This window comes from Tursiops truncatus, chromosome 14 (assembly GCF_011762595.2).
Source record: "Tursiops truncatus isolate mTurTru1 chromosome 14, mTurTru1.mat.Y, whole genome shotgun sequence".
Lineage (NCBI taxonomy): Eukaryota > Metazoa > Chordata > Mammalia > Artiodactyla > Delphinidae > Tursiops > Tursiops truncatus.
Window position 1 is genome coordinate 31,385,239 of NC_047047.1, and position 13,746 is coordinate 31,398,984.

A 13,746-nucleotide genomic window follows, 5' to 3' on the forward strand; every position below is an offset into this window, starting at 1 on the left:
ATCCAGAGAAAACTCTAATTCAGAAAGATACATGCACCCCAATGTTCATAGCAGCACTATTTACAATAGCCAAGATATGGAAGCAACTTAAATATCCATTGACAGATGGCTGGATAAAGAAGATGTGGTATACACACACACACACACACACATACACACATACACACATAAAAATGAATGCAATCATACCATTTGCAGCAACATGGATGGACCTAGAGATTATCATACTAAGTGAGGTAAGTCAGACAGAGAAAGACAAATATCCTATGATATCATTATATGTGGAATCGAAAAAAAATGTTATGAATGAACTTATTTATAGAACAGAAGTAGACTTAGACATAGAAAACAAACTCATGTTTACTGAAGGGGAAAGGAAGAGAGGAATACATTAGGAGTTTGGAATTAGCAGATACAAACTACTCTATATAAAATAGATAAACAACAAGGTCTTACTCTATAGCACAGGTAACTATTTTCAATATCCTGTAATAAACTACAAAGAAAAAGAATAGAAAAGTACTCCTTAGTGCTGAGGTCCCCACTCTTACCTTCTGTAGGGTCAGGAACAAGGCAGGAGGAGCCTATGGGTGTTGAGGGATAATGTTTGTTGCTCCCTCTCAGAGGAGAGGGGGAAGGTAGGATAGTATGGGTATTCTTATTACCTGTACTGCTTTCATGGGCAATTTCTCCAGTATCACACAGTTCCCTATCAGTTTGAAAATGAATTCAACATTTTTCCACAAAAAAAAAAAATTGCTGCCATAAATTTGATTATGTTTTCCATTTTTCTAGCAAATACAAAGTAACTAAAACATTCTTTCTGGTGTGTGTGGTAGGGGTAGGAGCAGGACACCATGCACAGTTATGTGCCTAGACATGCTTGATGGCCCAGAATGGGACATTGGTTGTATTTAGGGGGATCGTTTCTATGGGAAACTGTAGAGAAGGACCAGAGAAGTCAGCATTTTGTGGGAGGGGCTATATCATTTTACACTCCTACTAGCAATGTATGAGAGTTGCAAGGATATACAATGGAGAAAAGAAAGTCTCTTCAATAAGTGGTGCTGGGAAAACTGGACAGCTACATGTAAAGAGTGAAATTAGAACACTCCCTAACACCATACACAAAAATAAACTCAAAATGGATTAGAGACCTAAATTTAAGACCAGCCACTATAAAACTCTTAGAGGAAAACATACAAAGAACACTCTTTGACATAAATCACAGCAAGATCTTTTTTGATCCACCTCCTAGAGAAATGGAAATAAAAACAAAAATAAACAAATGGGACCTAATGAAACTTAAAAGCTTTTGCACAGCAAAAGAAACCATAAACAAGACGAAAAGACAACCCTCAGAATGGGAGAAAATATTTGCAAACGAATTAATGGACAAAGGATTAATCTCCAAAATATATAAACAGCTTATGCTCAGAATGGGAGAAAATATTTGCAAACGAATGGGAGAAATGGGAGAAAATATTTGCAAATGAATTAATGGACAAAGGATTAATCTCCAAAATATATAAACAGCTCATGCAGCTCAATATTAAAGAAACAAACAACCGAATCCAAAAATGGGCAGAAGACCTAAATAGACATTTCTCCAAAGAAGACATACAGATGGCCAAGAAGCACATGAAAAGCTGCTCAACATCACTAATTATTAGAGAAATGCAAATCAAAACTACAATGAGGTATCACCTCACACCAGTTACAATGGACATCATCAGAAAATCTACAAACAACAAATGCTGGAGAGGGTGTGGAGAAAAGGGAACCCTCTTGCACTGTTGGTGGGAATGTAAACTGATACAGCCACTATGGAGAACAGTATGGAGGTTCCTTAAAAATCTAAAAATAGAATTACCATATGATCCTGCAATCCCACTACTGGGCATATACCCAGAGAAAATCATAATTCCAAAAGACACATGCACCCCAATATTCATTGCAGCACTATTTACTATAGCCAGGTCATGGAAGCAACGTAAATGCCCATCAACAGATGAATGGATAAAGAAGTTGTGGTACATATATACAATGGAATATTACTCAGCCATAAAAAGGAACAAAATTGAGTCATTTGTTGAGACGTGGATGGATCTAGAGACTGTCATACAGAGTGAAGTAAATCAGAAAGAGAAAAACAAATATCATATATTAACGCATGTATGTGGAACCTAGAAAAATGGTGCAGATGAACTGGTTTGCAGGGCAGAAGTTGAGACACAGATGTAGAGAACAAACGTATGGACACCAAGGTGAGAAAGCCGCAGGGTGGTGGGGGTGGGATGCTGAACTGGGTGATTAGGATTGACATGTATACACTGATGTGTATAAAATTGATGACTAATAAGAACCTGCTGTATAAAAAATAAATAAAATAAAATTCAAAAATTCCGAAAAAAAAGAATCCCCACACAATTGAGGAAATCATCTAATATAACAATTAGACCAAAGAAAATAGAAAAAAATAAGAGTTGAGTCTTACTGAGCACATATATGAGCTAGGCACTATTCTAGGCACTTTATATGCATTTACTCATTGAACCCTTCTAACCAGCATTTGAGCTAATACTATTGTTATCTCCATTGAAATAAAAAAAACCAAAAACATTAAGTAACTTGCCCAAGGTCACACAGGTAGTAAGTGGGGAAGCTGTTATTTCAACCAGGCAATCTGGCTTAAATCTATGCTGTTAATCACAAAGCCAATAATAATAATAAATAAAATAAAACACACTTGTTAGTAATAAAGACAATTCAGAGAAAACAGAATTTCAAAAAGTAATAAGAATATCCTCTATAATACAAGAGAAGAAATTTTATGTAAGAAAACAAGAAAAGAATGCTGTTAAATGGAATATTAAGAGAACAAAAAGAATCTCCTTAGAAATTAAAACTATGGAAACATACTCTTTAAATGGAAGTCTTCCAGAAACTAGATCAAGTCATAGCTTTGTAGCTGGTCTCTCAGCTTCCAAACATGGCCCACTCTCTCTAGATTATTCTCAATGCAATGGGCAGAGTGCTTAATTTTAAACCCTAATTTAAAGCCCCATTAATTCCTTGCTTAAAACTTACCAGCAAACTTCCATCACAGTTAGGATAAAATTCACAATTACTGTGGCCTGTGAAGTCCTGCATGATCTGGTGTATGGCCTCCTCGCCAATATCAACTCTGGCCATTTCCTCCTTACTCATTCCAGCCACACTAGCCTCTTGCTGTTCATCTCACCAAGCTTGCTCCTACCTCAGGGACTTTGCACTTGCTTGTTCCTCTGCTTGTAAAGCTCTTCTACCAGATCTTGACAGAACTGGTTTCTTCATTTCAAGTCTCCGAGAGGCCAAGCTTTCCCTGACCTCCCAACCTAAACCACCTCCAAATCCCTTCTGCCTTATTCCCTGAATTGTCACTTGCTGTCCCTTTACCCTGCTCTACTTTCTTTTTAAATAACATTTGCTACTATCAGAAATTATATGTTTATGCATGTGCTCTTATTAGTTTGTTTGTTTGATTGGTTGATCTAGACTATAAGCTCCATGAGGGCTAGAACTTTGCCTTCTTCACTGTTGAATCTCCCACCCCTACATGGCCCTGGTACAGAGTAAGCATTAAATAGAGATTTGTTAAATAATGAATAAATGTTAGATGGTAAAAACAATGATTGCAACTGCAGTGACTGTTTTTATAGAATCCCTGGATTTTCAATCTGCAAAATAATAAAGTAAAAGTTTGTGCAAAACAAAGGAAATTGGTTTCATTTTTTTTATGCCCACAAGCCCTGGAGGAGGTAGCTGCAGACACCATATTTAGGCTGAACAGTGTGCTCTGACATTTATTCTGTCAGCCCCAGAGTTATCTCCCTTCTGGCAGAGCCTCAGGCACAAAAGGGGAACAACACAGCACTTCTGTTAGCTAAGTATGTAAACAAGCCAGCTGCGCCCTCTGCTGGTTATCTGCAAATAAATAAAATGCTTCCACTGGGACACACAGAGGGAGAAGCATTCTCAGTTCCAAATGAGCTAAATTCTCCAGAAAAGTGACTTTTTTAAAAAAATTGAGGTGTAGTTGATGTACAATATTAGACAAGTTTCAAGTGTACAACAGTGATTCACAATTTTTAAAGTTATACTCTATTTATAGTTATTATAAAATATTGGCTATATTCCCCATGTTGTAGTATATGTCCTTGTAGCTTATTTATTTTATGTACAGTAGTTTGTACCTCTTAATCCCCTACCCCTATCTTGCCCCTCCCCGTTCCCTCTCCCCACTGGTAACCATTAGTTTGTCCTCTATATCTGTGAGTCTGCTTCTTTTTTGTTGTATTCACTAGTTTGTTTTATTTTTTAGATTCTACATATAAGTGATATCATACAGTATTTGTCTTTCTCTGTCTGAATTATTTTACTTAAGCATAATACCCCCCAAGTCCATCCATGTTGCTGCAAATGGCAAAATTTCATTCTTTTTATGGCTGAGTAGTATTCCATATTATATATATACCACATTTTCTTTATCCATTCATCTGTTGATAGACACTTAAATTGCTTCCATATCTTGGCTACTGTAAATAAGGCAACTATGAACATTGGGATGGATGGATGTTTTCAAATTAGTGTTTTCACTTTTTTCGAACCCAGGAGTGGAATTGCTGGATCATATGGTAGCTCTATTTTTAGTTTTTTGAGAAACCTCCATACTGTTTTCCATAGTGGCTGTATCAATGGACATTCCCACCCACAGTGGACAAGAGTTCCCCTTTCCAGGTTCTTAACTGGCAGCTCAAGGAAAATTCTTTGGAGGAAGAAGAGACCAGTTGATCTGCCTTTTCACAGCTGGGCAGGTTTCTCTCAGCTCCAAATCATAAGGAGGAGGACGGATTTTCTTTAAACCATGAAGGAGGCTTTTCTGAGAAGAGCACTTATTTAGACTGTCAACTCCTATGGAATATCTCCATTGTCATAAGGGGTAGAGAGAGGACAAGAAAGAAATTCAGTGCTAATCAGAATATCTCATTAACTACAGTAATAATCTCACTCCCCAAAAATGTCCCCCAAGGAAGGCCTTCGCAACCATTTTCAGCCTGACATGCAGGGTTGACACCTGGAGCCTACAATTCCCCAGCAGCAAAGGGAATCCAGAGTTGAGGGCCTGGCATTGAGAAAGCAGCAAGACCCACACTGGAGTTCCCACAAGCTGATTCTAGAAGCAGATCTGCGGTTGTAGGCAGGGGGGAATGTGGGTAGAAAAGTGAAGTCTCCAGGCAGCAATCTTAAGGAGAGTTTTGGTATCATCTAACAGTTCTGGAGGTCAGAAATCCAAAACTCAGCTTCACTGGGCTAAAGTCATGGTGTCGGCAGGGCTGACTCTAGAGGAGAATCTATTTCCTCGAATTTTTCAGCTTCTGGTGGCCTTGGCTTGTGACCCCCTACACCAGCTCCAAAGCACGTGACTCCAATCTCAGCTTCCATGGTCCCAGCACCACCTTTTCTCCCTCTGCTTCCCACTTATAAGGACACTTGTGGTTACATTAGGGCCCACCTGAATAATCCAGGATTACCGCCTTATCTCACAATCCTTGACTAAGTCACTTCTGCAAGGTCCCTTCTGCTATATAAAGTATTCACAGGCTCCAGGTATTCAGACCTGGATATCTTTGAGGCCATTATTCAGCCTATCACAATATATAAAGTAAATTATATATACTCATTAGAGGATGGAGGGAATGAAAAGTGCCCATCAAACTGAGAAGGCTTATTGAGAGCAAAGAACGAGGAAGGCAACTCCATGTAATCAATGGATTCATTTCTTATAGAGTAACTTACACATAGGGTGGGGTTGGAATCCAGTGGACAGCAATCCGGAAGCATTTGCAGCTGCACTCCGCACCACTAAGGGGCCGTGGGGACAATATTATAGTTAACCCAGGAGATGGGGGTAGGTGCTTGGAAATAGGAAGTGTATTCCTAAATAAAAATTAGCGAATGGGTAGCTAACCTCGTGGGTGCTGGGAATATGTCAGTGAAGGTTTTCATCATTGTTTGGGCATGAACAGGGCAGAGAGGCCACCTGATCTAATGATTAAACAATATCATTTAACTTCAAAGCCCTCGACCACAGGGCTGTGACTTACTGCACAGTACAGTCCTGGGTAAGAGAGCAAAAGGACAGGAGAATCTGTAAGGGCCCAAGATGGTATCAGTTCTGCTAACGGCCATGCAGCACTATATATGTATAGTATATAGAATACCCACTCCTTGTTCATTATTCATGGAGAAGACACCATTACCTGATTGTTGATGCTTCAGACTGAGATAAATTTGGTTTTCATAATGTAATTCGATATATCATTGGTAAGACTGTGTCCTTACGACCAAAAGTGATCTTCTCCCGCAACAACAGACACACCCCAAGTGTGGACTGTGAACAATCCCTAAAAATAGGTGTTCATTTTTAGTAGAGGTGTGTGTATATTTTCCCCAAGGGTTTACTAACTGAAAATCACATTTTCAAGACCACATATAAGGGCCAACTGCTCCTTACCTCCCTCTGGATGAAAGGAATTAGGCTTCCTGGCACAAGTCACAAGGCGGACTACCGGTAACTCCCAAGCATTAAAGACTGAAAAACTCAGATTTTGAGAAATATTAATAAACTACTGGGTGAGAGATGAGAAAATTCTGCCAAAGGAAATGCATGTAGCCTTGCATGGAGGAAATGCATGGAGGAGTGAGAACGTTCTTCTCTCTCTGATGTTGAAAGACTGCGGGAGAGGCAGACAAGCCACTGCAACATACAGGCCATCTGGAGCCCCCTTGTGCACGGGCACAGCCTACAGACTTGAGCAGCTGTTGATGCAGACTGTGGACATGAGATGCCTGGCTGAAGTGATGAGCAACAATCAAAAAGAAATTTGTGGGCTTCCCTGGTGGCGCAGGGGTTGAGAGTCCGCCTGCCGATGCAGGGGCCGCGGGTTCGTGCCCCAGTCCGGGAGGATTCCACATGCCGCGGAGTGGCTGGGCCCGTGAGCCATGGCCGCTGGGCCTGTGCGTCCGGAGCCTGTGCTCCGCAACGGGAGGGGCCGCAGCAGTGAGAGGCCCGCGTACCGCAAAAAAAAAAAAAAAAAAAGAAAGAAGAAGAAATTTGTGAGACCTAGACCTTCCTTGGGGAGCCTCAGTAATACTTAGAAAGGGAGTCACACATCAGGACTTCCCGCTGTTATGGACAGGTGACAATGTAATGACAATTACATTAAGCAAATGTGATGTCACAGCACTCTAACAACTGGGGGAGGGGTGTACCTATTTGGTTTGGCGATAGGTTGCCATGCATATACTGACTGACTCTTGAGGACATTTTATCTGAAAACCTGACTTCCCCCTTGGGGTCCAAAAGTTCTTTTACATGTCCGGAGGTACACCTAGAACGAGGTATGGCTTGCTTTACAAACTGCCATTTTAAGAGTCTGTAGACATTTTTTTCTTGGGGGAATCCAAAAATAATCACACTGAAATTAAAATACCTATTCTAATTCAAGGATTCTATAAATTTCTGTGTATGTTCAGATGAAGATGACCTTCTTTGTCCCATATTTTTTCAATGCTATTAGAAAAAAAAATGTACTCATTAGGCTGTATATTATTTATTGATGCTCAAACTGCTCTTCCTTGAAGTTCACAGAAGATTTTGGTCGGCCCACTTCCTAAATAAAAAGGTCAGAGCTAGAGGCATACATTTTATTTTTTGTTTGTTTGTTTGTTTAATTTTATTTCTTTATTTTTGGCTGCACTGGGTCTTTGTTGCTGCTCATGGGCTTTCTCTAGTTATGGTGAGTGGGGGCTACTCTTCGTTGCGGTGCGCAGGCTTCAGTAGTTGTGGCACACGGGCTCAGTAGTTGTGGCTCGTGAGCTCTAGAGCACAGTCTCAGTAGTTGTGGCACATAGGCCTAGTTGCTCTGCAGCATGTGGGATCTTCCTGGACCAGGACTCAAACCCGTGTCCCCTGCATTGGCAGGCAGATTCTTGACCACTGCATCACCAGGGAAGTCCTGGAGACATACATTTTAATGCCTCATGCTGAGAACTGTTCTAAACCTGGGTTTCTGCAAGTTTAATTTCCAATAAAAACAAATAGCTCTTAATTTTAGCTTTCTGGTATAAATAATTCAGAGAGCCCAAGTTTGAAACAGAATCATGGGTGCTCAATTCTTTTCTATCCACAGCCTCAGAGATCCCATCTTGGTGGCCAGTTTGAGATCTTTTCTAATGAGCAGTGTAGAGAAGCTGACAGCTCCATCGGACATTGGATCCACCTGCCCTGTCTGTTGTCTTTTGGCTTTAGAGTCGAGGACAAAAACTCAAAAACTTTGTGCGTTTAGATAGAATTCTCATTACAATGCAGCTAAAAGGTGGAGTCCTTGTCCTCAGACACTCCTCCATACAAAGGTAGACATAGAGGGGAAAAAAGGGAAGACCAGATAGGGTAGTGTCATCTCAATATTATTCAGAGGTATCCCTTCCAATCCTTGGCCTTGTAGTTTTAAATACAAAGGTGGAAGAGACCTTACAAGTTTACAAGATAATGCATCCTAGTGACTTCATATGCTGAAACCAAACCAGCTTGGTTTTGAACCGTAGTCTGACCACAGGACAAATGACCCTCAGCTACAATATTACCACCCATCTCATTGGGTTATGTGGGTTAAATAAAATCATGCTTGTAAAGTGCTTAATAGAGTCACAGAGACATTGATTGGCTAGAACTAATAGTATAGTATATTATAATTACTACTACTACTACTATATTCCATATCACAGTAGCCAAAAAGAACATTTAAGCAATTCTTATTCTTAAAAAGAAAAGCTTGCCTATGGTAAAGAGGATGCACCTTGAGGTCAGGTGGAAATTTTTCCTCGTATGTGTGGTTCAGATTACATTAGAATTGTTCAGATTCTGTTTTTATTAAGGTACTAATACGCTGGAGAATGTTGAAATCCTGTTCATGTAGTTTGACAATGTAACCTCCATTGAGAAGACGGGCATTGGAAGACAAAATGTAATCAGAGCTAGCTGATACTGAGCCCGTCTGGAGGCAAAGTTAAGTAGGAATAGACCTCCTTAAACAGTGACTTAAATCAGAGGGCAGTTTACGTTTACCTCACTTAGGAGAAGTGTAGAGATAGTCCAGTGTCGGAATGGACACCACAGAGTTACTATGGGCCCATTACCTTTTCAGCTCTCTGGTCCACCATGCCTATAGTGCAAGCCTTATTTTCATTGCCCAAGATGGCTGCTGGAGCCATCACATCTCATTCTAAACAATAGAATTTTGAAAGGGAAAGAGAAAGACATTTTCCCCCTTTGTAGGGAAATAAGTTCTATACTTTCATATCTTTCCTTCTAGGTTTTACTGGTCACCCACTCATCCTTAACAGTGAGGGAGTCTGGGAAATAGAGTCTTTACTCTGAAACAAAAATTTGGTTCCCTTACTAAGGAAAAAGAAGATATTGGTGAGTTGAAGGAAGCTAAAATTTCCAGTCACACTAAATTCATTCTTCTTCTCTGAATATTCTCTATCTCTCTCCCATTTCATTCCTGGTTTTTTCCTTTTTTTTTATTTCTCAACATTCATTCTACTTTTCTCTCTGTATTCTGTACTTTCAACTTCATCCATTTCAAAGACTTCAACTGCAAGTTTGTGTGAGGCTAGGAAGGTGTTAAGCCAGCTGGTCTGTGGTCCATTTCTCTCCCTGTTATCAGAAGGATGCTCCCAAGGTGCAAAGGCAGGTGGCCCAGTCTAATCTCCTTGTAAACCTGTTGATCACTGGATCTTCTGGAATCAATTAGTGATTTTATGTGAAAAGAGTCCTTATCAGTAAAATTCTCTTAGCAGGATATCGCTGTTTCAGGATTACTTATGTTAAATAAAACTAGAGTCTGTGTATTTATGAGTCATGACCTCTAAAAAAGTCAGAAAATCTCTGTGATGATCTGTGTTTAAAAAAAAAAAGAGTTATTTCAGAATTTAAATATCCCCCACCCAGTGAGGTGACCCACAAATCTCATTTAGAGACCTCATATTTTATTTGGGGGCAAAGACTAGGTCTGATATGGGAAGAAAGGACTTAGGTAGCCACCAGATCGTCCTAGAAAATCCCTCCTTTACCTAAGCCTCTGGATTTCTTGAGACTTGAGATTGTTAGTAAACCTTGATACTGAAAAAGAGCTCTAATTTGTGAGTCTAATTTGACAAACCGATCCTTTGTGATAGTTCAGTGTGAATGGTAGCCACATCTATCTAACTTCCGATTATCTCCTAAATTCCTCCCCAATATTCCTAACAGCTTGCTGGATATAGCTAAATATTTTATCAGTACCTCAAAATTAATATATCTAATTCTTGCTGGATATAGCTAAATATTTTATCAGTACCTCAAAATCAATATATCTAACTTCTTATCTGCCCCCTTAAATCAGTTCCTGCTCCTGAATTTCCAGGCACCCAACCTCAAAACATCAGTATCATCCCTTCCGGCTCCTCCTTCCTTGTCTCCAGTAACACTTTAAGACCTTCACTCCATCCATCTCTTCTTTTGTATTTTTACTCCCTTCTAATGATCTATCTTGTTCTAGTTCTTCTGAAAAAATCCTTCCAACATATTAATCTTTCTATAGTACTCTTTGACACATACAAAGGACTTTTAGGGAAACATGGTAAAGGAGACATAGGATCATAAACCCAATGATATATATCACAACCTCATACATATATATGTATGTATATATATATATGTGTGTGTGTGTGTGTGTATATATATATATATATATATATATATATAGTGTATCCTTTAAAAGTGGTACCATGAACAAGGTGAGTAGATGAAATTTTGAAGAATCATACAAATATACCCCACTGTGAAGGAAGCACATACTGGGTGTGGGAGGTAGACATCTTAGAGAAACAAACTAAAAATTCCTTTATGGGTTAAAAGCCTTTTCCCACTACTATGTATGATGACATAGCAGAAATGAGGAAAACTGCCAGGATTCACCATTTTGTTTTTCACCAACTGGGAAGAAGTCAGGAGAGGATTGAAGAATGATCACCCCAGGTTAATATATCCAAGAACAAAAAGTGACTTAGCAAAATGGAAAGAGAAAATTAAAAGTCAGACAAGAACTTGTTTTTGCCTCTTACGGGGTGGGTGATCCGTAGGAGATATGCACGATCCCCTTCTTCTACTAGAAGTCATAGTGCTGTGGTTGATGCTCTATCAGCTAGGGAATTATCAGGAAGAAGGGGGTTGGGAAGGGGGGCTTGTCCTTAATAAAGCACAGGCTTGTAATGGTACAGACAGGGCTAAGAAGAACCAACCAGGGGTAGTGAGCTCCCTAAGGCCAGCAGCAAAGGCAGCCAGGGTCTCCCCTAGGCCTAAAGGAAAAGGGGAGGAGCAGTACCCAAGGGGACCAACAGCTATCAAGGTGGTCCCTGACATCTGGAAAGTTGGGAGTCAACTGAATAAATCCCCGTCTTCACTCTGTTTTATCCTCTGACCGTCTGTTTGTGCCTGCCATTGACAATCCAACAAGAAGCTAGGGAAAACACAGTATATGGTTTATCGATGGTCTAATCCAAAAGTCAGTCTCTTGGGTTCTAGAACAGGCTAGAGAGAGGAGTCAGAGAAGCAAAGGAGAAATATCCTGCAAGAAAGCCTTCAAGTTCTCTTGATTTTCCCACCGAATGATTGGGAGAGGAGGAAGAGAAGTAGATGGGGAAAAAATCAGATGAAATTGGGAATAATTAATTTAGGGCAGATTATCACTGAAGAAAGTGAAGTTCAATAGCTCTCCCTGAGTTGAGGGAACAATCCAAAATCCAAGGGAAGGATGGGCACCTGTCTAGCAAGAGTGAATCCCAGGATAAGACTTTAAATAAAATAATAGAGGACCTCTCTTATGGCACAGTGGTTAAGAATCCACCTGCCAACGCAGGGGACATGGGTTCAATCTCTGGTCCAGGAAGATCCTACGTGCCGCGGAGCAACTAAGCCCGTGCACCACAACCACTGAGCCTGCGCTCTAGAGCCTGAAAGCCACAACTACTGAGCCCAAGTGCCACAACTACTGAAGCCCATGTGCCTGGAGCCCGTGCTCCACAACAAGAGAAGCCACTGCAATGAGAAGCCCATGCACTGCAACGAAGAGTAGCCCCCACTCGCCACGACTAGAGAAAGCCCGCACACAGCAATGAAGACCCAACACAGCCAAAAATAAATAAATAAATTTATTTTTAAAACAAATAAATTAATAAAATAATAGAAAAAAGAACAAGCCCACCAATCATGGCTACAAATAGTCCTTACTTTCCATCCTCAGCAAAGCAGAACATGGAGCACAAAGGATCTAGTTGAAGCTCAGATGGAAGAAACTAACAGAGAGGGCATAGAATCAAGGGAAATTCACCCATATGGTATTCGGGCAGTAGGGCTGGTTCTGCCCAAGGTGAGTAAAATGAAAAGAAAAAACAGGACAACAGTGCACATTTATGCAAAAAACAAAGGACCAAAGAAAGGAAGAAAGAGGAAAAGAGAAGAAAAAGGAAGAGATCCTGCAAAAGAGAGATGAATAGTCTACTCTGGAAGAAATAAATATCACAGTAAACAAAAGGAAATAAATACAACAAATGCTGGAAATCTTAAGTACATAAAGAGAATATGGAAACCCTGAACCAAGAAATACATTTGTCAAACATAATGAAATAAATAAAACAAAATATTTCAGAGCTAAAGATATTTTACACTTTCAACCAAGAGTAAAGCTCTACTCAGAAAAACTCACTCCCTTAATCACTTCCAAGACACAAAAAAGAAAAAACAAAAGAAATGTATACTCAACTCAAGAAGATATGAAAGGGCCAACAATATTAAAATGAGGAGAGCAGAACCAAAATAATTAATATAAGAACAGAAAGTAACAAACAAGGAAAGAAGCAAAGCATTTGACTTGGTAAGTAAATTTGCCTTGTGATTTCCAGCAACCAAATGCCCAGTCTCCTTGAGACCAATCATTAAGGGACAAGAGTTGGAATTGTATCTTTTTTTTTTTTAATTTTTGACTGCATTGTGTGTTCTTTGCTGTGTGCAGGCTTTCTCTAGCTGTGGTGAGCAGGAGTTACTCTTCGTTGCGGTGTGCAGACTTCTCATTGCAGTGGCTTCTCTTGTTGCAGAGCATGGGCTCCAGGTGCGCAGGCTTCAGTAGTCGTGGCGTGCGGGCTCAGTAGTTGTGGTGCACGGGCTTAGTTGCCCCGCGGCATGTGGGATCTTCCCGGACCAGGGCTCGAACCCGTGTCCCCTGCATTGGCAGGGGGATTCTTAACCACTGTGCCACCAGAGAAGCCCTGGAATTGTGTCTTATTCACTTTGTAACATCACAGTCTAAGACAATATATGATTATTAAATAATTGTGTGAAAGAGTCCTGAGTGTCCAGGTTATAAGGAGAGAGACAATCTCTGGCTTCTTGGATGAATTTTTGCCACATGGATGAGGGCTGGGGCCACTGAGAAGGCACAGGATAGAGAGTGGGTGAACCACAAGGCCTCCAGAGGTGTCTTTATAAGAAAAGTGCCCAACAAAGACCTGTTGCTTTAATTCCATTCACATGTGTGCGACTCTTCCTTCCTGCCATCTCCATTTCTACCAGTGCCCACTCCAGGCTGTGCTTGTCTTGACCTC